General features: G+C 39.0%; 1 long non-coding RNA gene across 22 annotated transcripts in view; it reads left to right on the forward strand.

Annotated features, from left to right (window-relative positions):
- The window catches only part of LOC147349191 (uncharacterized), a 284,621-nt gene that overhangs the window by 111,331 nt on the left and 146,002 nt on the right, over window positions 1-27,288 (forward strand). The gene's annotated exons all lie outside the window — the stretch shown is intronic.

A 27,288-nucleotide genomic window follows, 5' to 3' on the forward strand; every position in this document is an offset into this window, starting at 1 on the left:
GTATGGCATCACTGACTCGATAGACATAAGCTTGGGTAAGCTCCAGAAGTTGGTGAAGGACAGGGAAGCCTGGCATGCTGCAGTCCATGGGGTTGCAAAGAGTTGGACATGACTGAGTGACTAAAATGAACTGAACTAAACTGATAACTTATACTTCATTTACATGATAAAATATCATGTAGACAAGCTTATAAACAACTCCCATGCCATGCTTTAATGATAAAATAATACCAAAAAGCAAGAATTTATGTAGAAATTGAATTCCACAACATAAGTGAATTTATATTGTTTGTGTTTATACATCTAAGGTGGGAGGCACAGGAATAAAAGAAATTCTAAAAACATTTGTCATTGGACAATAGAAACACAGGAGTTGTTTTCCTTTCTTAGTATTTTTAAAGTTTCTCAAGAAACACATTATGAAATTTGAAAAATAATTTTGAGTATATGGTTCAGTTTGGATGGTATTTACTATAATTGCATATTTTCAACTTTTCAATTAATGACAAAAAGTAAATATGTAAAGCAAAATGCACCTAAACTAGAAAATACCTAAACTAGTATATGTACAATATACAGGGGCTTCCCAGGTGGCACAGTATGAGAATCCACCTGCCAATGCAGGAGACATGGGTTTGATCCCTGGGTTGGGAAGATCCCCTGGAGGATAAAATGTCAACCCACTCTAGCATCCTTGTTTGGAAAATCCCATGGCAGGCTGCAGTCCATGGGGTCACAAAAGAGTTGGACAGGACTCAGTGACTAAACATACAATATATAGGTAAATAACCATATAGCATGTATAAAGGTGAGATAAAAATGTACACTCAGAGCATAAAAAGTTGGAGTAAGGGATAATGGATACCATGAAAAATGAAAAATATATGGATCATGCAAATTGAGTTTTTTGTTCAACTAAAATACATTAGCATCAAATCCATCTATAGAGAATGACTTCAGCACATGATATACTTTATGACAAAATAACATTCTCAAACGCTTGTACCAAATGGGTAACATCAAGCTTGGAAAACTGACCCAACAATTTATGCCTTAACACTTGTTCCAGAATTTCCACTGGGCCCATCAACCACCTGTCCAGTGATTTCAGCAACTGGTTGTGCCATAATAGAGATGCAGCTGTTTCTTTTCTTACTCCCATAAGCATCAAAACCATGTGGAAACCAAGAGGCAAAATTTCAGATTTATAATAGATCAGTCATAAAGTTTAGATATAAACTCTCAGTATGTCCATGATCATTTATTCAGCACCCACAATGCCTATAGCTGTATACTAAGTGCCATCAGAAAAATAAACAAAAAGCATGAGTTGACTTCCTGTAGTTCAAAAACAAAGTATGTACTTGAAAGTTTGAGATAATTTCTGTGAGACCAGAAGGAATATGTTTTGGCTAAACAATAGCTATTAGTGTTTTAATCATAACTCAAAGTTGCCCTTAGCATGAGGAAAACAAGTACATTCAGAGGTTAAAATGTATTTTAAATCTTTTTAAAAATACATATTCATTGGTGAATTTTTATTGTCAGAGGAATGATGAATTTTGATGAATTTAATTCTAAGAAAGAGCAGATACATCTGCTCTTTGCTTTGCCACAGAAGGGAGTAACTATACATAGCAGAGCCTAAGAAGCAGTCCTGACCCAAGCAGGTCATGACCTTTGGTTGAAACCTTTGAGTTAAGGTAATTATACTAGCCTCATTCTGTGTAATTTGCAGTTTTTAACTTAATAAAAGTAGCTTTTTAAAAAAACAAAATAGTGCTATTTGCCACAACATGGATGGACCTAGAGATTCTCATATTGACTAAAGTGAGTGAGATAAAAAAATCATATGATATCACTTATATGTGGAATCTAAAAATAAGGCTACAAGAGCTTATCTAAAAAACTGAAATAGAGTTACAGATGTAGAAAATAAACTTATAGCTGGGGTAATAAGAGGGTTAAATTTGAAGATTGGAATTGACACATACAGACTACTATATATATATATATATAATGTGGATAACTAATAAGGGTCCAGTGTATACCACATGGAACTCAATACTTTGTAGTGGCTTATATGGGAAAAGAATCTTACACAAAAATAGTAGATATATTCGTATAACTGATTCACTTTACTGTACACCTGAAACTAACATCAGTTCAGTTCAGTTGCTCAGTCGTGTCCGACTCTTTGCGACCCCATGAATCACAGCACGCCAGGCTTCCCTGTCCATCACCAACTCCTGGAGTTCACCCAGACTCATGTCCATCGAGTCAGTGATGCCATCCAGCCATCTCATCCTCTGTCGTCCCTTCTCCTCCTGCCCCCAATCCCTCCCAGCATCAGAGTCTTTTCCAATGAGTCAACTCTTCACATGAGGTGGCCAAAGTACTGGCATTTCAGCTTTAGCATCATTCCTTCCAAAGAAATCCCAGGGCTCATCTCCTTCAGAATGGACTGGTTGGATCTCCTTGCAGTCCAACGGCCTCTCAAGAGTCTTCTTTAACACCACAGTTCAAAAGCATCAATTCTTCAGCGCTCAGCCTTCTTCACAGTCCAACTCTCACATCCATACATGACCACAGGAAAAACCATTATACCCCAGTATAAATTAATAAAAATACAAAAACGTTTTAAAAAATACAAAAAAGTCTTAATACAATATTGTAAAGTTTAAAAATAAAATAAAATTTAAAAAAATAAAAAAATAAAATTTGAGATCATTTATATAGAGCATACATTAGTAATTAAAAGTAAAAATACATGAATTTAAGCTTTGTAGCTTTGTATTCAACAGCAAAAATTCATGGAAAAACCATTTTAAATAGCTTTCATTATTCCAGTGTTTGAACTCTTTGAAAAAAAATAATTTCATAAAGTCATGGAGACTGCTGGCATTCCTACAGTCAATCTCAGCCTAACAAAATCCATTTCTTTGATACTTGGATTGACAACCAGTGTTGGAGGTAGCATTGAGGAAGACATGGTTTAAATGTTAATTAATTGAATCCATAGCCTATTTTTGAAAATGGGACTACTAAAACAACTAATCTTCTCTACAGTTTAAAATCCTGTATTTCTTTAAATTTTTGTCCCTTTCCTTTTAAACAACATAACTTTGAATAAATCTACCAGTGACGGACATGAAGCACCACTGCTGAAACGAAAGTGGCTGCAGCTTTGGAGCAATGGCCGTCCCTGCAGCCAACAGAGCTTTAAAATAATAAGCAAAAAGAAACAAACAAACAAACTTTGCTTTGGAATTTGAAATGGATCTGAGTTTTGGATGGAATTATCCCTTGGAGAACCTTAAGTCTTCTCTTTGGGGGCTTTCCCAGTCTGCTTTACCAAATAATTACCTCGTCTGGATAGGCTGGATGCAGCCATGACCCTAAAGTATTTTTTGGCCTGGTGTGTTTATGTTTTGAGAAAGTCACTCAATTTTTTCCACTTTTTTTTTTTGCCTTGTTTGTTTCCCTTTTGTTTCTTAAATAACAAAGTATATGTTAGGTTTGTGAACCTAGGGTGCTAATATTTTGGTAGAGTTTTGAAAATTTGCAAAATGCTGATTTTAAAAAGAAAGGCATTCTTCTTGGTTTTGAGAAATTGATGATATTATATACATTCAGCTTCTTAAATTAGCAGTTTATAATTTCTTCCGTATCTTTAGGGCAGATGTTTCTTGAAGATTCTGAGCATATCTAATCTTATTTTCAATTTACATATAAAAACCAACTTCTTTGTAGTAAAATATAAATAGTTTAAGAACATGGAAGGTAATCTCTAACCTAATCCATATATTCTGTCTCTCCTTTTTGATGAGTCAGGTTCTTTTCTTCTACTCAGTCATCATTTTTCTGAATTCCATTGCCTCAGGTTAGTTTTTGAAAATACTGTGTTAAGATAATAAGCATGAAAGGATATCTGAGAACATTTTTTAAAGACACTTGTAATATTCCTGTTACATGTTTAAAATAAATAGAATAACTTCATTTTTGGAGTTCCTTTTCAAGTCTTCTCCATGTGTTATTCACACAGCAGGTATCTGTGTGATTTTCAGTTATTTATCTTATATAGAAAGTAGGTCAGAAAACACCATGGAATTTTTCCTTCTGCCAGCCAACACATTTAAAGTACTCATTTGGGGATCCATGATCAAAAATATAGTTGAGAATATCAACACTAAATATTGGTCTTAATACATATATGATTTCCTTCAAAATTTAATAGTTTCACAGTGGCGAGCAATATTGTCTCATCTATTACTAGCAAGCCAGAATTGTAGATTTGCTTGTAATAAAACAAATTGATGGTAGCAGCAGGTTTGGCCATACCAGTCTTTGCATATTCTCAAATTTTCCAGACTCCAATATATTTTCCATTGTGTTAGAATGTAAGCAGATTGAAAATGGCATGTAACCAAAAACAAATTGCAAAAGAACCAGAATATGACAGTTTCTGGATCGTCCCACACTTGTGGACACTTAATTTTCACTTATGTACTTATCTCAAATAAATTAATTAATATAGAACTTATTCAATTAAGTAATTAAAGTATAGAAATATATTTACTACAGTAAATGCTACTTTCATAAGTTATTTTCTTACTTTTCCTTATACTTTAACCCTTATTTGTCAATCTCTAAGCCTATAGCTGAATTTTCATTGTTATTACAGTTTACATATATGGAACTATATCAGAGTTATGAGTGCCCCAAAATAAAGTGTGTCACTGTTACCAAGTCCAAGCTCACACTGCTTGCTTTGTGATAGGCCAGTAAATTGAGAGATGTGGTGTTCAGGCAAGGAATAGGGACTTTATTAGGAAAACCAGCACACCGAAATGGTGAACTTGTGTTGCAAAGAACCATTTCACTTGAGTTAGAATTCAGGCTTCTTTTTAGGGGAAGGTATGTGGCTGGTTGTTGCAAACTTCTTGTTACTGGAATCCTTTGTTCTTGCAGCTGTCCACATAGGTCTGGTCACAGTGTTCCTGCAAACCTCCAGCAAGACAAATACTCATATCTGTTCTAAAACTTTTTTTCTCTATATGGGTGAAAAGTGAAACACCTTTAAAGGTCAAGCCTGGGTGGGGAGCCTTTGAGAATGGGCTGTCTTGGTTATTCTTTTACAAAAGTGCAGAGCCAGCATGACTAAGCACAGGAGACAGAACACAAAGGTTAGATTTAAAGGAATAGATCCAATATTTCACTGATATAAGGGACCAGGTAGAATGTCCAAGTGAAGCAATACTGTCTCGGGCATCCTATAAGATCCTTTTTATTTGATGAGGTCTGAACAAGCAGCAATTATTTTTTCTTCCATAACTGCCAAAACTATGGAGAGTGTGATCTGCCCACATAACCCCAATAAACTTTACGTGGTGAGCACCCCTAAATTCTGTCAACTGTTTTTAGATATCTCTGCTGGTGCAGGTGAGATAGTGCAAATCAAAGCTGTTGATATGGATGTTTCTGATTTGCCAACCAAGAAGGCATCTTTTTTTTTTAGTGACATTTTTTGACATCTGAGAGTAGCAGTACTTACACTAAATTCTGTCCTAGGTTCTGGACGCAAAATGCAGGGGGGTTTAAATACTCCTGGAAGAGTCTTGCAAATTCGTGAGGCCTTGCCACATGAATGTAAAGTGATCATGTTTTTTTGGTGACAAGAGGGCAGAAATGAAGGCCCTGGAAATGTCCATGGTAGCATATGAAAAGTGAAAAATGTTTGCAAAGAATTCAGTTATTGCCTTGATATCTGGAAAAACCATGACTGCTAGACCAAAGTTGAATTTAGCTGGTGATAATCCTGTGTAAACTTCCACCTCCATTTGGCTTTTCACCAACTGTAGATCATACCGAGCTTTTATACTACAATGTCACATTACTTTACAACATCTGTAGAGTTTAAGCTCTAAATCAAATCTATTATTTCCATTTCTACTCCTTAAATTCTTTTAAGATTTTATTTTATAGTGGAGTAATAGCTGATTAACAATATTGTTTTTAATTTCAGGTGGACAGCAAAGAGACTCAGCTATACATACACATGTATCCATTTTACCCTAAACTCCCTTCCCATCCAGGCTTCCGCATAACATTGAGCTGAGTTCCCTGTGCTATACAGTAGGACCTTGTTGGTTATCTGTTATATATATCAGATCAGATCAGTCGCTCAGTCGTGTCCGACTCTTTGCGACCCCATGAGGCACAGCATGCCAGGCCTCCCTGTCCATCACCAACTCCCGGAGTTCACTCAGACGCATGTCCTTCGAGTCAGTGATGCCATCCAGCCATCTCATCCTCTGTCATGCCCTTCTCCTCTTGCTCCCAGCATCAAAGTCTTTTCCAATGAGTGAACTCTTCACATGAGGTGGCCAAAGTACTGGAGTTTCAGCTTAAGCATCATTCCTTCCAAAGAAATCCCAGGGCTGATCTCCTTTAGAATGGACTGGTTGGATCTCCTTGCAGTCCAAGGGACTCTCAAGAGTCTTCTCCAACACCACAGTTCAAAAGCATCAATTCTTTGGTGCTCAGCCTTCTTCACAGTCCAACTCTCACATCCATACATGACCACAGGAAAAACCATAGCCTTGACTAGACGAACCTTTGTTGGCAAAATAATGTCTCTGCTTTTGAATATGGTATCTAGGTTGGTCATAACTTTCCTTCCAAGGAGTAAGCGTCTTTTAATTTCATGGCTGCGGTCACCATCTGTAGTGATTTTGGAGCCCAGAAAAATAAAGTCTGACACTGTTTCCACTGTTTCCCCGTCTATTTCCCATGAAGTGATGGGACTAGATGGAGTGTGCATATGACAATCCCAAATTTCCTAACTATCCCTCTTCCTCCCTGGAGATATATATGAAAGTGAAAGTCCCTCAGTCATATCCAACTCTTTGAGACCCCATGGACTAAACAGTCCATGGAATTCTCCAGGCCAGAATACTCGAGTGGGGAGCCTTTCCCTTCTCCAGGGGATCTTCCCAACCCAGGGATCAAACCCAGGTCTCCCGCATTGTGGGTGGATTCTTTACCAGCTGAGCCACAAGGTATATTGGACTGCCCAAGACTGAATTGGGAAAAAAAATTGGAGCTATCCTTTTATCCCATTAGCACTTTTATACATGAATTCTTCCGGATCAAAAGAATCCTCTCTATAATTTAGTACTTTCAGAGAGGAAGCAAGTAAAACAAAAGCATTATGCAATCAGCATGCATGCTAAGCCGCTTCAGTCGTGTTCGACTCTTGCGACCCTGTGGACTATAGGCCACCAGGCTCCTCTGCCCATGGGATTCTGCAGGCAAGAATACTGGAGTGGGTTACCACCCTCTCCACCAAGAGATCTTCCCCACTCAGGGATCAAACCTGCATCTCTTTTGTCTCCTGCATTGGCAGGCAGGTTCTTTATCACTAGCGCGACCTGGCAGAAGTGGCTAAAACTATAATTTGAGTTGGCTCACAGGGCACCACCCACAAGGTCATGTTAGCTTCCCTTCCACATTGTGAAACTTATTTAACTAACTTCCTCTGTTAAATCTGACTTCCCCCCACCTCCACAAGCCTGAATTTGGTTGGTCATTTAAAATAAAAAGCTTGAGTCATTCCTTTTTCTGAAGTTTCCTGGATACTCAAATGGGTGACTTCTAGTCCTTTTGGTCCCTCTCAGGGACAGTGAAAACATGACCACCTCTCTCTCTACTCTTCTTCCCCCTTTTCACACCCTAAGGAATTCAAATTCATTAGGAAGGAGAGAGAGATTAGAGGACATAGGAGATATTGGCTTCATTCCATTCAGCAAGATGCATTCACATTTGGTTTCTAATAATGTGGCAATTGCTTCTGGTGCAACTAAATGAACTTCTACTGTTTTTTGTCTACCTAAAGCTTTGAATCATATGGTTTTGATTACTAACACAGCTTATTTAGCATTGGGAACCCCTTTACTCAGCAGCTATAGACACATGCTTTTGGACTAGGGGTATGGGATTTGCACCATTTGGTTCACTTCTTCTTGACTCGCAGGGTGGCAACAATTTTAAAGCAGTCTTTTTTAAGATGTGGCATCTGCTGCTCCATTTCCAGAACACATCTTTTAAACTCTTGTCCATTTTCAACATAAGGGACAATAGAATGTTTTAGATTTCTTCATAATTACTTTCTCCTTCTGCAGTAGGTCACCTTTATTGGCATTGCAAACCCAATCCAGAGCAATAGGAAGCTGAAATCTAGCCAGTCCTTCTGTGTCTTTCTGGGTGAGTTCATTCACTTCAGGGAAAACTCGCTCAGAGCCAAAGATCCTTTATTCCAACCAGCATGAGACCTCACATTGCCATCTCCAAATTGATCAAAGTTTGGCATGATAAATGCAGCATGAGTAGGGCCATGCTGCTGCTGCTGCTAAGTCGCCTCAGTCGTGTCCAACTCTATGCAACCCCATAGATGGCAGCCCATCAGGCTCCGCCGTCCCTGGTATTCTCCAGGCAACAACGCTGCAGTGGGTTGCCATTTCCTTCTCCAATGCATGAAAGTGAAAAGTGAAAGTGAAGTCGCTCAGTAGTGTCCGACTCTTAGCGACCCCATGGACTGCAACCTACCAGGCTCCTTCGTCCATGGGATTTTCCAGCCAAAGTACTAGAGTGGGTTGCCGTTGCCTTCTCCAGAGTAGGGCCATAAGACACTACAATTACTAACATTTTTCCTTAGCAGGTATTACATATCTTTATATACTGTTTTCTAAGTGGAGCAGCCAGAGTTCTAACCGTATACCTGATGCACATCCACAGTGATTGTAAGTTTCCCTCTTTACCTGCTCACTGATACCGTGTCTTTGTAATCGTTGTCTGAAAGGAGTCATAATCTTATATCCATCCAAGATGTATTTTACTTCTGTTTTAGTTGTTATAAAGGGGCAAGCTGTAGAATGATGGACATATTAATGAGGAAGGTTTCCCACATGAAGGAGAGTTAGCAACAATCATGGCACTATTCAGGCCACAGTAATCAAACTTAATTCCTGGCAATAAACAGACATGATTCATTGCCTAGGTGACCTACAGTTTAGTTAACATGTTGACTGCTGAATCCCATGAACTTTCCATATATTCTATTAAGTAGATTTGAGGCCTTCATTCTTCATTTTTGGGAAGTCAAATTTCTTGCTTTTTCTTATTAAAGTATACTCAATTTTCAGTACTATTTTTAGTTGAATAATATGCTGATATTGTTATAGATAATAATTAATTGAAAGTTATAAGCATTTCTGATAATAACTATCAGCAATAATAATTAAATAACTATAAAATATAATATAATAAATAGAATAATTTATTTTATTTTTATTATTTTATATAATAAATATATATTATAAATATATTTATAAAATATTTATATTTTATAAATATATTTATATATATTATATGAAAGTGGAGAGTGAAAAAGTTGGCTTAAAGCTCAACATTCAGAAAACTGAGATCATGGCATCCGGTCCCATCACTTCATGGGAAATAGATGGGGAAACAGTGGAAACAGTGTCAGACTTTATTTTTCTGGGCTCCGAAATCACTGCAGATGGTGACTGTGGCCATGAAATTAAAAGACGCTTACTCCTTGGAAGGAAAGTTATGACCAACCTAGATAGCATATTGAAAAGCAGAGACATTACTTTGCCAAAAAAGGTCCATCTAGTCAAGGCTATGGTTTTTCCAGTGGTCATGTATGTATGTGAGAGTTGGACTGTGAAGAAGGCTGAGCGCTGAAAAATTGATGCTTTTGAACTGTGGTGTTGGAGAAGACTCTTGAGAGGCCCTTGGACTGCAAGGAGATCCAACCAGTCCATTCTAAAGGAGATCAGCCCTGGGATTTCTTTGGAAGGAATGATGCTAAAGCTGAAACTCCAGTACTTTGGCCACCTCATGCGAAGAGTTGACTCACTGGAAAAGACTTTGATGCTGGGAGGGATATGGGGCAAGAGGAGAAGGGGATGACAGAGGATGAGATGGCTGGATGGCATCACTGACTCGATGGACGTGAGTCTGAGTGAACTCTGGGAGTTGGTGATGGACAGGGAGGCCTGGCGTGCTGCGATTCATGGGGTCGCAAAGAGTTGGACATGACTGAGAGACTGATATGATATGATCTGATAAGCATTGAATATACTTCTCATGGTTTACAATATATCCTTGCTGCTTATTTATTTTATACATTTGTGTCTCTTAATCCCACATCCCTATCTTGCCCCTCCCCCTTTCCTGATCCCCACTGGTAACCATTAGTTTGTTTTCTATATGTATGAGTCTGTTTCTGCCTTGTTATATGCATTTTTGTTTTAATATTTAGATTCTATAAACAAGTGAGGTAAGACTATTTGTCTTTGTCTGATGTATTTCACTATATACTCTCTAGGTGCATCCACATTATTTAAAATGGCAGATTTACATCCTTTTTTTTTTTTTTTTAATGGCTAACATACCATAGTGTGTGTGTGTACCACGTCTTCTTTATGCATTCATCTGTCAATGAGCACTTAGGTCATTTCCATATCTTGGCTACTATAATAATGCTGCTATGAACTGAAGGTACATGAATCTTTTCAAAATAGTCTTTTTGTTTTCTTCAGATATACTGCTCATATAGTAGTTCTATTTTTAGTTCTTTGAGGAACCTCTGTAAAGTTTTCCACAGTGACTGCCCCAAAGCATAACTGAACAACAGGGTCCAAGGACTCCCTTTATTCACTCACATCCTTGCCAACATAGTTAATTGGTGGAGACCTTAGGGTTCTCTCTATATAGCATTGTGTGTTGTCTGCAAATAGTGATAGCTTTACTTCTTTCTTCCTAATTTGTATGCCTTTTAATGCTTTTTGTTGTCTAATTGCTATGACTGCTGCTGTTGCTAAGTCACTTCAGTCGTGTCCGACTCTGTGTGACCCCATAGACGGCAGCCCACCAGGTTCCGCTGTCCTGGCATTCTTCAGGCAAGAACGCTGGAGTGGGTTGCCATTTCCTTCTCCAATGCATGAAAGTAAAAAGGGAAAGTCAAGTCGCTCAGTCCTGTCTGACTCTTAGCGATGACTAGGACTGCCTATATTGACTATATTAGGTAGAAGAGGTGAGAAAGGGACTGTTGTCTTATTTCTGATTTTAGATAAAAAAACTTTCAGCTTTTCACTCTTGATTGTGATGTTAACTGTTGCTTTATCATAAATGTACTTTACTATGTTGAGATATATTCCCTCTAGATCAACTTTGATGAGAAACTTTATCATGAAGGAATGTCAACTGGTTTGGAAACTTAGTGATCACATGATATTTATCCTTCCTTTTGGTAATATGTTGTATCACATTCAGTTCAGTTCAGTTCAGTTCAGTCGCTCAGTCATGTCCAACTCTTTGCGACCTCATGAATCACAGCACGCTAGGCCGCCCTGTCCATCACCAACTCCCAGAGTTCACTCAGACTCACGTCCATCGAGTCAGTGATGCCATCCAGCCATCTCATCCTCTGTTGTCCACTTCTCCGCCTGCCCCCAATCCCTCCCAGTATCAGAGTCTTTTCCAATGAGTCAACTCTTCACATGAGGTGGCCAAAGTACTGGAGTTTCAGCTTAAGCATCATTCCTTCCAAAGAAATCCCAGGGCTGATCTCCTTTAGAATGGACTGGTTGGATCTCCTTGCAGTCCAAGGGACTCTCAAGAGTCTTCTCCAACACCACAGTTCAAAAGCATCAATTCTTTGGCGCTCAGCCTTCTTCACAGTCCAACTCTCACATCCATACATGACCACAGGAAAAACCATAGCCTTGACTAGATGGACCTTTTTTGGCAAAGTAATGTCTCTGCTTTTCAATAATGCTATCTAGGTTGGTCATAACTCTCCTTCCAAGGAGTAAGCGTCTTTTAATTTCATGGCTGCAGTCACCATCTGCAGTGATTTTGGTGCCCAAAAGAATAAAGTCTGACACTGTTTCCACTGTTTCCCCATCTATTTCCCATGAAGTGATGGGACCGGATGCCATGATCTTCATTTTCTGAATGTTGAACTTTAAGCCAACTTTTTCACTCTCCTCTTTCACTTTCATCAAGAGGCTTTTTAGTTCCTCTTCACTTTCTGCCATAAGGGTGGTGTCATCTGCATATCTGAGGTTATTGATATTTCTTATCACAATCTTGATTCCAGCTTGTGCTTCTTCCAGTCCAGCATTTCTCATGATATACCCTGCATATAAGGTAAATAAGCAGGGTGACAGTATACAGCCTTGACATACGTCTTTTCCTATTTGGAATCAGTCTGTTGTTACATGTCCAGTTCTAACTGTTGCTTCCTGACCTGCATACAGATTTCTCAAGAGGCAGGTCAGGTGGTCTGGTATTCCCATCTCTTTCAGAATTTTCCACAGTTTATTTTGATCCACACAGTCAAAGGCTTAATTGAATTGAAATATCAAACCATTCTGTTATAACTGGAATAAATCCTACTTGATCATGGTATATGACCCTTTATATACATTGTTGAATTCAATTTGATAATAATTTGAGTATTTTTACATCTATATTTACTGGAAGTACTGACATGTAATTTTTTTAATATTTTAGTGTGCTTATCTGGTTTTAGTATCATGGTAATGATGACCTAGACAGCATATTATAAAGCAGAGACATTACTTTGCCAAAAAAGATCCCTCTAGTCAAAGCTTTGGTTTTTCCAGTAGTTATGTATGGATGTAAGAGTTGGACTCTAAAGAAAACTGAGGGCCAAAGAATTGATGCTTTTGAACTGTGGTGTTGGAGAAGATTCTTGAGAGTCCCTTGGACAGCAATGCTATCCAACTAGTCCATATTAAAGGAAATCAGTCCTGAATATTCATTGGAAGGACTGATGCTGAAGCTGAAACTTCAATACTTTGGCCACCTCATGCGAAGAACTGACTGATTTGAAAAGACCTTGATGCTGGGAAAGATTGAAGTTGGGAGTAGAAGGGGATGACAGAGGATGAGATAGTTGGATGGCATCACTGACTCAATAGACATGAGTTTGAGTAAACTCTGGGAGTTGTTCATGGACAAGGAGTCCTGGCATGCTGCAGTCCATGGGATCTCAAAGAGTCAGACACAACTGAGTGACTGAACTGAACTGATCTTTCTCAAAATTTTTTATTGGAATATAATTGTTTTACAATGTTGTGTTAGTTTCTTTTGTACATCATGAATCAGGCATATGTATGTATACATATATCCAATCCCTCTTGAGCCTCCCTCCTACCCTTTTACTCCAGCCCTCTAGGTCATTATTGAGCACCAACCTGAACTTCCTGTGCTATACAGCAGGTTCCCTCTAGTTACCTATTTTACGCATGGCAGTCTACACGTCAGTGCTACTCTATCAATTCATCCCTTCACCTTCCCACCCATGTCCGCAAGTCCATTGTCTATGTGTGTGCCTCTATTCCTGCCCTGCAAATAGGTTCATCAATAACATTTTTCTTGATTCCATATATACGTGTTAATATATGACATTTGTTTATCTCTTTCTGACTTCACTCTGTATGATAGGTTCTAGGTTCATCCACATCACTACAGCTATCTCAATTTCATTCCTGTTTATGCTTGGGTAATATTCAATTGTATAAATGTACTGCTTCTTCTTTATCCACTCTGTCAATTGATACCTAGATTGCTTCTATGTCCTGGGTCTTGTATATAGTGGTACAATGAATGCTGGGGTACATGTATCTTTGGAGTTATGGTTTTATCAGGGTATGTGCCCAGTAGAGAGTTTGCATAGTCATATAGTAGGTCTATGTTTAGTTTTTTAAAGGAACCAACATACTGTTTTCCAAAGTGGCTGTACCAACGTATATTCCCTCCAGCAGTGTAAGAGGGTTCCATTTTCTCCATAACCTCAACAGCATTTATATGTAGATTTTTTGATGATGGCTCTTCTGGCTATTGCAAGGTAGCCATCAAAATCTCATTGTAGTTTTGATTTGCATTTCTCTAATCTTTAGTGACAGTACGTGAACCGTGAACTTCCAGATGTTCAAGCTGGTTTTAGAAAAGACAGAGGAACCAGAGGTCAAATTGCCAACATCCTTTGGATCATTAAAAAAGCAAGAGAGTTCCAGAAAAATGTCTACTACTGATGTATTTACTATGCCAAAGCCTTTGACTGTGAGGATCACACAAACTGGAAAATTTTGAAAGAAATGAGAATAGCAGACAACCTGGCCTGCCTCCTGAGAAATCTGTATGCAGGTCAAGAAACAACAGTTAGAACTGGACATGGAACAACAGACTGGTTCCAAATTGGAAAAGGAGTATGTCAAGGCTGTACATTGTCATCCTGTTATTTAACTTATATGCAGAGTACATCATGTGAAATGCCAGACTGGATGAAGCACAAGCTGGAATCAAGATTGCCAGGAGAAATATCAATAATCTCAGATACACAGATGGCACCACCTTTATGGCAGAAAGTAAAGAAGAACTAAATAGCCTCTTGATGAAAGTGAAAGGAGGAGAGTGAAAAAGTTGGCTTAAAACTCAACATTCAGAACTAAGATCATGGCATCCAGTCCCATCACTCCATGGCAAATAGATGGGTAAACAATAGAAACAGTGAGAGACTTTATTTTTAAAGGGCTCCAAAGTCACTGAAGATGATGACTGTAGCCATGAAATTAAAAGATGCCTGCTCCTTGGAAGAAAAGCTGTGACCAACCTAGATAGCATATTCAAAAGCAGAGACATTACTTTGCCAACAAAGTTCCGTCTAGTCAAAGCTTTGGTTTTTCCAGTAGTCATGAATGGACCTGAGAAATGGACGTGAGAAATGGACTATGAAGAAAGCTGAGTTGCAAAGAATTGATGCTTTTGAACTGTGGTGTTAGAGAAGATTCTTGAGAGTCCCTTGGACAGCAACGCGATCCAACCAATCCACATTACAGGAAATCAGTCCTGAATATTCATTGGTAAGACTGATCCTGAAGCTGAAACTCCAATACTTTGGCCACCTGATGCAAATAACTGACCGATTGGAAAAGACCCTGATTCTGGGAAAGATTGAAGATGGGAGTAGAAGGGGATGAGAGAGGATGAGATGGTTGGATGGCATCACTGACTCAATGGACATCAGTCTGAGTAAGCTCTGGGAGTTGGTGATGGACAGGGAGTCCTGGCATGCTGAAGTCCATGGGGTCACAAAGAGTTGGACAGGACTATGTGCCTGAACTGAACTGAGCATCTTTTTGTGTGCCTCTTGGCCATCCCTATGTTGAAACTGAATCTCCACTGTGAAGGTATTTGGAGCTTGGATTTTGGGGAAGTGACTAGGTCAGGAAGATGGAGCCCTCATGAATGGGACTAATACTCTTCCTCCTCCTTTCTACCATGTAAAGACACAGTGACAAAAAGTCTATCTATGAACCAGCAGGTGGATCCTCACCAGGCACTAAATCAGCTCGTGTCTTGATATTGAACTTCCCAAGCATAGAAAGGTGATACATTTCTGTTTTTTATGATACCTCGTTTATGGTATTATGCAATGGCAACCCAAATGAAGACAGTTTTAGCCACAGTTCCCCAAGGCCCATGGAAAGAAAACAGGTGGCATCAGCCATACAGAAAGTTGTGTTATAAGAGAGAGGATCCATGAGTCTATGGAATCCAACTCTGTAATACTGAACAATATAATTGTTAGCCACAGCTCCAGAGGGAAACACTCTCTCTTTCTTCCAAGGGGGTAAGAAAATTTGCTCTTTTCTCTGGGTCTCTGGGAAGGAGACACTACATCTTTGAAAGTTATTTTGTTGTTGTTCAGTTGCTCAGTTGTGTCTGACTCTTTCTGACCCTGTGGACTGCTGCTTCCCTGTCTGCCGGGGACCAGCCCCGGCTGATCCAGGGTATTCGAAGGAGAGACGGCGTAGGCGAAGATCAGAAAACAACTGCTTAATTAAACGTTAATTAAGGATATAAAGAGTAATAGAATGAGGATAGCTCAGTGAGGAAATTCAGTGGAGAAAAGAGGCTGAAATAAGGATAGCTCAGTGAGGAAATTCAGTGTAGAAAAGAGGCTGAATAATTCAGCCAGAAGGTAAGAAAAAGAACGACATGGGGAGACCAAGTTTCGGTGAACAAGGCCCGCACTTTATTTTCCAAAGTAGTTTTTATACCTTAAGTTATGCATAGAGGATAATGGGGGAAGGGGTAGAGTCATGCAGCAAGCCAGGCTTTCTTCCTGCAAACTTATCATATGCAAAAGCTTAGGTGATTTGCATCATCTTCTGGCCCGGAGGCCTGTTAACATTTTAAGACCTTTTCTTCAGAAAACTTATTTTTCTCTAAAGGTGATTGGTCAGGAGCCACCCTCCAAAAGCATTAGATAAAGTTGCATTCCTACAGAGCAAAGGTGTGGTGGGCTATAACGAGAAAAAGAATTAACTCAAGGGTCCCAGGTTACAAACATTAAAGCTACTACTTATACCAATTATATTAATCAATACACTGCCAGGGACACAGCAGGTAAGGGATGTGGAAACTTAGCAGCAAACATTGGCCCAACAAGTGAAAATCCCTTCCCCAATACAATTTCTAATCAATCTTTTAACTACTCAAAAGAATCTGCGTTTAGACAGTTTAGAACATCTCCTGCCTCTCACAGTTGGGAGGCTCTGAACAATCACATGTGGCCGGAAAAACCTATTCAGGCAGGCTAGAGGATTTCCAAAGGAGTTTGTAGGTTAAACACTGTCACACCCAGGAATTATTAACTGGAGCTGTAAGCTAACTCTTTTTTCAGAGAGAGGTAGTGGGGGACAGCCCCCCGTAAAGTCAGAGGTGTAGGTGAAAGCACAAAGCAGAAAGTAGGCAGACTCTGGTTTTGGGGGTATATGCTTGAGAATTTCCAGGGAGACTCCTGAAGCTCGATCCCACCTTTGCGTATGCCGAGCCTCCTTCCTCATGACCTTTGTCATGGGCGGAGTTCCTCACACTGGCTCCCGGCAGTGATAGAATTCCAGGTGAGCTATTCCAGATCCTGAAAGATGATGCTGTGGAAAGTGCTGCACTCAATATGCAATATGCAATATGCACTCAATATGCAATATGCCGGCTCCCGGCACCTGTCCTTCACCATATCCCAGAGTTTGCTGAAGCTCATGTCCAATGAATAAGTGATGCCATTCAACCATCTAATTCTCTGCCATTCCCTTCTCCTCCTGCCTTCAACCCAGCATCATGATCTTTTCTAGTGAGTCGATGCTTTGAATCAGGTGGCCAAAGTATTAGAGATTCAGCTATAGCATCAGTCCTTCCAATGAACTTTCAGTGTTGATTTTGTTTAAGATTGACTAGTTTGATGTCTTTGCTGTCCAAGGGACTCTCAAGAGTCTTCTCCACCGTCACAGTTCCAAGGCATAAATTCTTCAGCCCTCAGCCTTTTTTTTTTAATTGAAGAATAATTGCTTTACAGAATTTTGTTGTTTTCTGTCAAACCTCAACATGAATCATCCATAGATATACATATATCCTCTCTCTTCTTAATCTCCCTCCCATCTCCCTCCCCATCTCCCTCTAGATTGATACAGAACCCTGTTTGAGTTTCCTGAGCTATACAGCAAATTCCTGTTGGTTATCTATTTTACATATGGTAATGTAAGTTTCTATGTTACTCTCCATACATCTCACCCTGTTATTCCCTCTCTCCGTGTCCATAAGTCTATTCTCCGTGTCTGTTTCTCCATTGCTTCCCTGTAAATAAATTGTTCAGTACCATTTTTCTAGATTCTATATATATACATTAGAATACAATATTTATCTTTCTCTTTCTGACTCACTTCATTCTGTACAATAGGTTCTAGGTTCATCCACCTTATCAGAACTGACTCAAATGCATTCCTTTTTATGGCTGAGTAATATTACATTGTGTGTATGTACCACAACTTCTTTATCCACTCATCTGTTGATGGACATCTAGGTTGCTTCCATGTTCTAGCTATTGTAAATACTGATGCAATGAAAAATGGGATACATTTGTCTTTTTCAATTTTGGTTTGCTCAGGGTGTATGCCTAGGAGTGGGATTGCTGGGTCATATGGTGGTTTTATTCTTAGTTTTTAGAGGAATCTTCATAGTGTCTTTCATAGTGGCTGTATCAATTTACATTCCCACCAACAGTGCAAGAGCGTTCCCTTTTCTCCATACCCTCTCCAGCATGTATTATTTGTAGACCTTTTGATGGCCATTCTGACTGGTGTGGGGTGATATCTCATTGCAGTTTTGATTTGCATTTCTCTAATAATGAGAGAAAAACCATTCTCTAATAATGAGAGAAAACCCACTGGAAAAACCATTGCCTTGACGAGAAAGGTCTGTCTCGTCAAGGTAATGGTTTTTCCAGTGGTCATGTATGGATGTGAGAGTTGGATTATAAAGAAAGCTGAGTGCCAAAGAATTGATGCTTTTGAACTGTGGTTTTGGAGAAGACTCTTGAGAGTCCCTTGGACTTCAAGGAGATCCAACCAGTCCGTCCTAAAGGAAATTGGTCCTGAGTGTTCATCGGAAGGACTAATGTTGAAGCTGAAACTCCAATAGTTTGGCCACCTGATGTGAAGAACTGACTCATTTGAAAAGACCCTGATGTTGGGAAAGATTGAAGGCAGGAGAAGAGGATAACAGAGGATTAGATGGTTGGATGGCATTGCTGACTCAATGGAGATGATTTGAGTAAACTCCGGGAGTTGGTGATGGACAGGGAGGCCTGGCGTGCTGTGGTCCATGGTGTTGCCAAGAGTTGGACACAACTGAGTAGCTGAACTGAACTGAATAATGAGAGATGTTGAGCATCTTTTCATATGTTTGTTAGCCATCTGTATGTCTTCTTTGGAGAAATGTCTGTTTAGGTCTCTTTCCCACTTTTTGATTGGTTATGTTTGTTTTTTTCTGGCACTGAGTTGTATAAGCTGCTTGTATATTTTGGAAATTAATCCTTTGTCAGTTGTTTCATTTGCTATTATTTTCTCCCATTCTGAGGGTTGTCTTTTCACCTTGCTTACACTTTCCTTTGCCTTGCAAAAGTTTTTAAGTTTAATCAGGTCCCACTTGTTTACTTTTGCTTTTATTTCTGATACTCTAAGAGGTAGGTGATAGAGGAACTTGCTTTGATTTATGTCCTTGAGTGTTCTGCTTATGTTTTCCTCTCAGAGCTTTATAGTTTCTGGTTACATTTATGGCTTTAATCCATTTTGAGTTTAACATTCTGTATGGTGTTAGGAAGTGTTATAACTTCATTCTTTAACATACAGCTGTCCAGTTTTCCAGGCACCATTTATTGAAGATGCTGCCTTTGCTCCACTGTGTATTCTTGCCTCCTTTGTCAAAAATAAGGTGCATGGCTTTATTTCTAGGCTTTCTATTTTGTTCCATTGATCTGTATTTCTGTTTTTGTGACAGTACCATACTGTCTTGATGACTGTGGCTTTGTAGTATAATCTGAAGTCAGGAAGGTTGATTCCTCCAGCTCCATTCTTCTTTCTCAAGACTGCTTTAGCTTTGGGATCTTTTGTGTTTCATATGAATTGTGAAATTTTTTGTTCTAGTTCTGTGAAAAATGTCATTGGTAATTTGATAGGGATTGCATTGAATCTGTAGATTGCATTTTGTAGCATAGTCATTTTCACAGTATTGATTCTTTCTACCCAGAAACATGGAATATCTCTCCATCTGTTTATGTCATCTTTGATTTCTTTCATCATTGTCTTATAATTTTCCGTCTACAGATCTTTTGTCTCCTTAGGAAAGTTTATTCCTAGATATTTAATTATTTTGGTTGCATTGGTGAATGGGGTTGATTCCTTAATTTCTATTTCTGATTTTTCATTGTTAGTATATAGAAATGAAAGTGGTTTCTGTGTATTGATTTTGTATCCTGCAACTTTGCTAAATTCGCTGACTAGCTCTAGTAATTTTATGATACTATTTTTAGGGTTTTCTATGTACAGTTTCATGTCATCTGCAAGTAATGAGAACTTTTATTTCTTCTCTCCAATCTGGATTCCTTTTATTTATTTTTCTTCTCTGATTGCTGTAGCTAGGACTTCCAGAACTTTGCTGAGTAATAGTGATGAAAGTGGACACCCTTATCTTGTTCCTGATCTTAGGGGGAATGCTTTCATTTTTTCACTATTGAGATTAATGTTTGCTGTAGTCTTATCATATATGGCCTTTACTATGTTGGGATAGGTTCCTTCTATGCCCATATTTTGAAGAATTTTAATCATAAATGGGTCCTGGGTTTTGCCAAAGGCATTTTCTCCATCTATTGAGATTATCATATAGTTTTTATGTTTCAGTTTGTTAATATGCTGCTGCTGTTAAGTCTCTTCAGTCGTGTCCAACTCTGGGTGACCCCATGGACAGCAGCTCACCAGGCTCCTCCATCCCTGGGATTCTCCAGGCAAGAATACTGGATCAGTTTGTTAATATGGTGTATCACATCCATTGATTTGCATATATTGAAGCATCCTTGCATCCCTCAAACAAACCCAACTTGATCATGATATATGAACTTTTTGATGTGTTGCTGAATTCTGTTTGCTAAAATTTTGATGAAGAATTTTGCAAAAGGTTCGTCAGTGATATTGGCCTGTAGTTTTCTTTTTTTGTGTTGTCTTTGTCTGATTTTGGTATCAGGGTGATGGTGGCATCATAGAATGAGTTTGGAAGTGTTCCTTCCTCTGCAATTTTTTGAAGAATTTTAGAAGGATAGGCATTAGCTCTTCTCTAAATGTTTGATAGAATTCTCCTATGAAGCCATCTGGTCCTGAGATTTTGTGTTTTGGGAGATTTTTGATCACAGCTTCAATTTCAGTGCTTGTTATTGTGTTTTTCATAATTTCTATTGCTTTCTGGTTCAGTCTTGGAAGATTGAACTTTTCTAAGAATCTTCCATTTCTTTCAGGCTATCCATTTTATTGCCATATAGTTGCTCATAATAGTCTCTTATAATCATTGTATTTCTGCATTGTCTGTTGTAACCTCTCTTTTTCATTTCTAATTTTGTTGATTTGATTCCTCTTTTTTTTTTTTTTTTGATGAATCTGTCTAAAGATTTGTCAATTTTGGTTTATTTTCTCAAAGAAACAGCATATAGTTTTATTAACCTTTACTATTATATCTTTCATTTCTTTTACATTTATTTCTGCTCAGATCTTTATGATTTCTTCCCTTCTGCTAATTTTGGGGTTTTTTGTTCTTCTTTTTCCAATTGTTTTAGGTGTAAAGTAAAGTTGTCTATTTGATGTTTTTCTTGTTTCTTTAGGTAGGATTGTATTGCTATAAACTTCCCTCTTAGAACTGCTTTTGCTGCATTCCATAGGTTTTGAGTTGTCATGTTTTCATTGTCATTTGTTTCTAGAAATTTTTTGATTTCCCTTTTGATTTCTTCAGTAATCTGTTGGTTATTTAGAAATGTGTTGTTTAATCTCCATGTGTTTGTGTTTTGTACAGTTTTTTTTTTTGTTGTTGTTGTTGTTGTAATTGGTGTCTAGTCTCATATCATTGTGCTCAGAGAAGATGCTTGATAAGATTTCAATTTTCTTAAATTACTGAGGTTTGATTTGTGACCCAAGATGTGGTCTATCCTGGAGAATGTTCCATGTGCATTTGAGAAGAAGGTTTATTCTTCTGCATTTGGATGGTTGTCCTGAAGACATCAATGAGAGCCATCAGTTCTGATGAATCATTTAAGACTTGTGTTTCCTTATTAATTTTCTGTTTTGATGATCTGTCCATTGGTGTGAGTGGGGTGTTAAAGTCTCCTACTATTATTGTGTTACTGTCAATTTCTCCTTTTATGTCTGTTAATGTTTGTCTTATGTATTGAGGTGCTCCTATGTTGAGTGCATAGATATTTACAATTGTTATGTCTTCCTCTTGGATTGAACCCTTGATCATCACGTAGTGTCCTTCCTTATCTTTTGTAATCTTCTTTATATTAAGGTCTATTTTTGTCTAATATGAGGATTGCTACTCCAGCATTTTTTTGCTTCCCATTTGCATGGAATATATTTTTCCATTTCCTCACTTTCAGTCTATATGTGTTTTTAGGTCTGAAGTGGGTTTCTTGTAGACAGCATATATATGGGTCTTGTTTTTGTATTCATTCAGCTAGTCTATGTCTTTTGGTTGGAGCATTTAACCCATTTACATTTTAAGTATATATATATATATATATATATAATGTTCCTCTTGCCATTTTCTTAATTGTTTGGGGTTGATTTTGTAGATCTTTTTCTTCTCTTGTATTTCTTGACTCTATAATTCCCATTAACATTTGTCGTAAAGCTGGTTGTATTGAATTCTCTTAGCTTTCGCTTGTCTGAAAAGCTTTTTATTTCTCCATTAACTTTGAATGAGATCCTTGCCAGGTACCATAATGTTAGTTGTAGATTTTTCCCTTTAGTACTTTAACTATATCCTGCCATTCCCTTCTGGCCTGCAGAGTTTCTGCTGAAAGATCAGCTGGCAAGTGTATAGGATTTCTCTTTTATGTTACTTGTTGCTTCTTCCTTGCTGCTTTTAATGTTCTTTCTTTGTGTTTAGTCTTTGTTAGTTTGATTAATATGTGTATTGGCATGTTTCTCCTTGGATTTATCCTGTATGGGACTCTTTCTGCCTCTAGGACTTTTTGACTATTTCCTTTTCCATGTTGGGGAAATGTTCAACTATAATCTCTTCAAAAATTTTCTCATAACTTTTCTTTTTCTCTTCTTCTTCTGGGACTTCTATAATTCAAATGTTGGTGTGCTTGATATTGTCCCAGGGGTCTCTGAGACTGTACTCAGTTCTTTTCATTCTTTTTACTTTATTCTGCTCTTCAGAAGTTATTTCCACCATTTTATCTTCCAGCTCACTGATTTGTCCTTCTGCTTCAGATATTCTGCTATTGTTTCCTTCTAGAGTATCTTTAATTTCAGAAATTGTGCTGTTTATCTCTGTATGTTTATTCTTTCATTCTTCTAGGTTTTGTTAATTGATTCTTGCATTTTCTCCATTTTGTTTTCAAGGTTTTTGATCATCTTTACTATCATTATCATGAATTCTTTTTCAGGTTCAATTCAGTTCAGTTCAGTTGCTCAGTCATGTCCAACTCTTTGCGACCCCATGAATCAAAGCATGCCAGGCCTCCCTGTCCATCACAACCCCTGGAGTTCACTCAGACTCACGCCCATCGAGTCAGTGATGCCATCCAGCCATCTCATCCTCTGTTGTCCCCCTTCTCCTCCTGCCCCCAATCCCTCCCAGCATCAGAGTCTTTTCCAGTGAGTCAACTCTTCACATGAGGTGACCAAAGTACTGGAGTTTCAGCTTTAGCATCATTCCTTCCAAAGAAATACCAGGGCTGATCTCCTTCAGAATGGACTGGTTGGATCTCCTTGCAGTCCAAGGGACTCTCAAGAGTCTTCTCCAACACCACAGTTCAAAGCGTCAGTCCTTCGGTGCTCAGCTTTCTTCACAGTCCAACTCTCACATCCATACATGACCACTGGAAAAACCATAGCCTTGACTAGAAGAACCTTTGTTGGCAAAGTAATGTCTCTGCTTTTGAATATGCTATCTAAGTTGGTCACAAGTTTCATCCAAGGAGTAAGCGTCTTTTAATTTCATGGCTGCAGTCACCATCTGCAGTGATTTTGGAGCCTCAAAAAATAAAGTCTGACACTATTTCCACTGTTTCCCCATCTATTTCCCATGAAGTGATGGGACCAGAAGCCCTGATCTTAGTTTTCTGAATGTTGAGCTGTAAGCCAACTTTTCGCTCTCCTCTTTCACTTTCATCAAGAGGCTTTTGAGTTCCTCTTCACTTTCTGCCATAAGGGTGGTGTCATATGCATATCTGAGGTTATTGATATTTCTCCTGGCAATCTTGATTCCAGCTTGTACTTTTTCCAGTCCAGCGTTTCTCATGATGTACTCTGCATATAAGTTAAATAAGCAGGGTGACAATATACAGCCTTGACGTACTCCTTTTCCTATTTGGAACCAGTCTGTTGTTCCATGTCCAGTTCTAACTGTTGCTTCCTGACCTGCATATAGATTTCTGAAGAGGCAGGTCAGGTGGTCTGGTATTCCCAACTCTTTCAGAATTTTCCACAGTTTATTTTGATCCACACAGTCAAAGGCTTTGGCATAGTCAATAAAGCAGAAATAGATGTTTTTCTGGAACTCTCATCCTTTTTTGATGACCCAGCAGATGTTGGCAATTTGATCTCTGGATCCTCTGCCTTTTCTAAAACCAGCTTGAGCATCTGGAAGTTCATGGTTCATGTACTGCTGAAGCCTGACTTGGAGAATTTTGAGCATTACTTTAGTAGTGTGTGAGATGAGTGCAATTGTGCAGTAGTTTGAGCATTCTTTGGCATTGCCTTTCTTTGGGATTGGAATGAAAACTGACCTTTTCCAATCTTGTGGCCACTGCAGAGTTTTCCAAATTTGCTGGCATGTTGAGTGCAGCACTTTCACAGCATCATCTTTCAGGATTTGAAATAGCTCAACTGGAATTCCATCACCTCCACTAGCTTTGTTCATAGTGATGCTTTCTAAGGCCCACTTGACTTCACATTCCAGGATGTCTGGCTCTACATGAGTAGGGGTGATCACATTATCGTGATTATCTTGGTCGTGAAGATCTTTTTTGTACAGTTCTTCTGTGTATTCTTGCCACCTCTTTGTAATATCTTCTGCTTCTGTTAGGTCCATACCATTTCTGTCCTTTATTGAGCCCATCTTTTCATGAAATGTTCCCTTGGTATCTATCATTTTCTTGAAGAGATCTCTAGTCTTTCCCATTCTGTTGTTTCTCTATATTTCTTTGCATTGATCACTGAGGAAGGCTTTCTTATCTCTTCTTACTATTCTTTGGAACTCTGCATTCAGATGCTTATATCTTTCCTTTTCTCCTTTGCTTTTCACTTCTCTTCCTTTCACAGCTTTTTGTAAGGCCTCCTCAGACAGCCATTTGCTATTTTGTATTTCTTTTCCATGGGGAAGGTCTTGATCCCTGTCTCCTGTACAGTGTCACGAACCTCATTCCATAGTTCATCAGGCACTCTATCAGATCTAGTCCCTTAAATCTATTTCTCACTTCCACTGCATAATCATAAGGGATTTGATTTAGGTCATACCTGAATGGTCTAGTGGTTTTCCCTACTTTCTTCAATTTAAGTTGACTTTGCCAATAAGGAGTGCATGATCTGAGCCACAGTCAGCTCCTGGTCTTGTTTTGGTTGACTGTATAGAGCTTCTCCATCTTTGGCTGCAAAGAATATAATCAATCTGATTTCGGTGTTGACCATCTGGTGATGTCCATGTATAGAGTCTTCTCTTGTGTTGTTGGAAGAGGGTGTTTGCTATGACCAGTGCATTCTCTTGGCAAAACTCTATTAGCCTTTGCCCTGCTTCATTCCATATTCCAAAGCCAAATTTGTCTGTTACTCCAGGTGTTTCTTGACTTCCCACTTTTGCATTCCAGTCCCCTATAATGAAAAAGACATCTTTTCCAGGTGTTATTTTAAAAGGTCTTGTAGGTTGTCATAGAACTGTTCAACTTCAGCTTCTTCATCGTTACTGGTTGGGCCATAGACATGGATTACTGTGATATTGAATGGTTTGCCTTGGAAATGAACAGAATTCATTCTGTCGTTTTTGAGATTGCATCCAAGTACTGCATTTCGGACTCTTTTGTTGACCATGATGGCTACTCCATTTCTTCTAAGGGATTCCTGCCCACAGTACAAGATGTAATGGTTATCTGAGTTAAAGTCACACATTCCAGTCCATTTTAGTTCGCTGATTCCTAGAATGTCGATGTTCACTCTTGCCATCTCCCGTTTGACCACTTCCAATTTGCCTTGATTCATGGACCTAATATTCCTGGTTCCTATGCAATATTGCTCTTTACAGCATCAGACCTTGCTTCTATCCCCAGTCACATCCACAACTGGGTATTGTTTTTGCTTTGGCTCCATCCCTTCATTCTTTCTGGAGTTATTCTCCACTTATCTCCAGTAGCATATTGGGCACCTATTGACCTGGGGAGTTCCTCTGTCAGTATCCTATTATTTTGCCTTTTCATACTGGTCATGGGGTTCTCAAGGCAAGAATACTGAAGTGGTTTGCCATTCCATTCTCCAGTGGACCACATTCTGTCAGACCTCTCCACCATGACCCACCATCTTCGGTGGCCCCACAGGGCATGGCTTAATTTTATTGAGTTAGACAAGACTGTGGTCCTAGTGTGATTAGATTGACTAGTTTTCTGTGATTATGGCAGAAAGTGAAGAGGAACTCAAAAGCCTCTTGATGAAAGTGAAAGTGGAGAATGAGAAAGTTGGCTTAAAGCTCAACATTCAGAAAACGGAGATCATGGCATCTGGACCCACCACTTCATGGGAAATAGATGGGGGAACAGTGGAAATAGTGTCAGACTTTATTTTTCTGGGCTCCGAAATCACTGCAGATGGTGACTGCAGCCATGAAATTAAAAGACGCTTACTCCTTGGAAGGAAAGTTATGACCAACCTAGATAGCATATTCAAAAACAGAGACATTACTTTGCTAACAAAGGTTCTTCTAGTCAAGGGTATGGTTTTTCCAGTGGTCATGTATGGATGTGAGAGTTGGACTATGAAGAAGGCTGAGCGCCAAAGAATTGATGCTTTTGCACTGTGGTGTTGGAGAAGACTCTTGAGAGGCCCTTGGACTGCAAGGAGATCCAACCAGTCCATTCTGAAGGAGATCAGCCCTGGTATTTCTTTGGAAGGAATGATGCTAAAGCTGAAACTCCAGTACTTTGGTCACCTCATGCGAAGAGTTGACTCACTGGAAAAGACTCTGATACTGGGAGGGATTGGGGGCAGGAGGAGAAGGGGACGACAGAGGATGAGATGGCTGGATGGCATCACTGACTCGATGGGCATGAGTCTGAGTGAACTCCAGGGGTTGGTGATGGACAGTGAGGCCTGGCGTGCTGCAGTTCATGTGGTCGCAAGGAGTTGGACATGACTGAGCGACTGATCTGATCTGATCTGATGGTTTCAGTGTGTCTGCCCTCTGATGCTCTCTTGCAACACCTACCATTTTACTTGGGTTTCTCTTACCTTGGACGTGGGTTATCTCTTCATGGCTGCTCCAGCAAAGCGCAGCTGCTCCTCCTTACCTTGGACGAGCGGTATCTCCTCACCCCCACCCCTCCTGACCTTGAACATGAATAGCTCCTCTAGG

Source organism: Bos grunniens, chromosome 21, assembly GCF_055505025.1.
Source record: "Bos grunniens cultivar Pamir isolate PY7600 chromosome 21, Bosgru_T2T1.0, whole genome shotgun sequence".
Classification (NCBI taxonomy): domain Eukaryota; kingdom Metazoa; phylum Chordata; class Mammalia; order Artiodactyla; family Bovidae; genus Bos; species Bos grunniens.